Here is a 1975-nt window from a genome sequence, read left to right as displayed (position 1 = left end):
TGCTGAAGAGTCCAACAAACACTAGAGTGACTGAATAGAAAATGTAGAAACTACAGGATGACTGACCAACACAAAACACAAACAAGATGTACAAGACAGAAAGTTCAGATGGAGGATGATTAAAGCTCCAGGAGCCATAGACTATCCTCACAAGCTAGGTAACATAATGAGACTTGAGTTAATTATAACAAATGACTTAATTTGTCTTTTGAGAGCAGTTAGTGTTTTCAATTTAAATATTTACCCTGTATGATTTTTCTTCTGGCAGTGGTAAATGGAAAACAGAGTTTAAAATGCACGCAAACATGTTCTTAATACTGGCACCTCAGTTAAAGCTGAGTAAAGCAACAGCACCAAAAATATATCTCTGTTTGAGGACATCCATTCAACGAGTGGAAAAATCCCATAATTTAAAACATTTTCTTGAATAAACTCACCAGGTAACACAATTATTGGTACCTTAAAGAATCCCTCTAAAATTAAGCTGAAAATTTGTATATTTGCATTTTTATCATGGAGTTCCTACCCTGCCTTTGACATGATGCAGAGTAGCATCGCTCTTGGGCACTCTTTAAATAGGAAACAGACAGAGACATGCCATAGAAGTATATCGGATTTCTGTTGATCTTTATGAATCGGGAAATGGGTACGAGAAAAAAATCTATTTGGCTAAACTTGCTCACATCTACAGACGAAGCAATAATGAAAGCATAATCCATTGTCGTGGAGTGGGAGTGCAGACAGGAGAAGGGCAGTCTCATGAGTCTGATGATTTCTTTAACAGAAGGTGACAAATCTTATTGAACATGTTTCAGGACACCAAGAGGAAATCAAACCAATTAGGAACACAAGAGGAAACCACAGAGTCCTGACCTAGCAGGACAATGACAGACTCTGGCAAGAAACGAAAAGTAAGGAAAAATCTCAGTTTGTTGTAGAACTGCAAGAAACTTTGAACACCAATGCAATTATGAAGTCTCCATCACAGATATGCAATTTTTGGATTTTGGTACTCATGGGTGGTCCTCACATTGTCTGTGCATATTTACAAGCAAGTGTTTTTCTTGCCAGATCTTTCTGTAAGGCTGTTTAATCTGAAGGATGATCCAATATTTTCCTAAGCTTACTACCAAATCTGTGTTAGGAAACCGATTTTGGTCAGTTTGAGTCATCTTTATATAGTTTGCTCCTTTTAAGAAATTAGCACTTTATGTTAATTTGGCTTGAAGTCTGAGTTACAGTCATTCAGATTCACTGCTGTCAGTAGACTCTGGTCATCATAGACTCAGCAGACTCTGATTTAGAGGAATTACGCTTGGCAGTAAAGCGTTTTATTGATTGTGCGCAGGTCCCTCCCTCCGGACATTTGCAGAGACTGTGCTCACAAAGGAATTGCTAAATGTACTTGACCTTAAACTTGAGGATCTTTGAGTGGGTGGTGGAATAGAAGGTAATTTCATGTCTTTTAAATTTATATGTAAGTAACCCGGAGGTTTTGAAGTTGATGATTAATCAGACATCACACCCTGAATAGTAAAGTATCTATTTCTGAAGATCTACTCGCATAGATTTCTGAAATACTAGATGAGTAGATGTGATGATCTCAAACCAAACAGTAATGTTAATGACATGCTGACATTTTGAGTCAAACCTTTTCTATTGCAAAGTAACCGAGTCAGAATAAGGCAGGATCCTAGAACATTAACATATGTCCTCACCGCTATGAACGAAGATAACCAGAGTAAAGACGAAATGCGGTTTTCAATTTATGCTATTTATTTATCAATGAGGAAAAGTGACCTTCAAGCCCGATTGCTGCCAGACTAGTAGAATCAAAACTTGACTTAAAATGACTGAAAAAGCTCCTAAAACCAACAAATTGTCCTCCGATCTAATAAAATTAAATAAAAGTGGAGAAATGGTAATTGACATCCATCAGTCTGGAAAGGTTTAAAAGCCTTTTCTAAGATGTTGG

This window comes from Poecilia formosa, unplaced genomic scaffold (genome assembly GCF_000485575.1).
Source record: "Poecilia formosa unplaced genomic scaffold, Poecilia_formosa-5.1.2 Scaffold115, whole genome shotgun sequence".
Lineage (NCBI taxonomy): Eukaryota > Metazoa > Chordata > Actinopteri > Cyprinodontiformes > Poeciliidae > Poecilia > Poecilia formosa.
The sequence above is the reverse complement of the archived record's forward strand: the minus strand, read 5'-3'. Positions refer to the sequence as shown.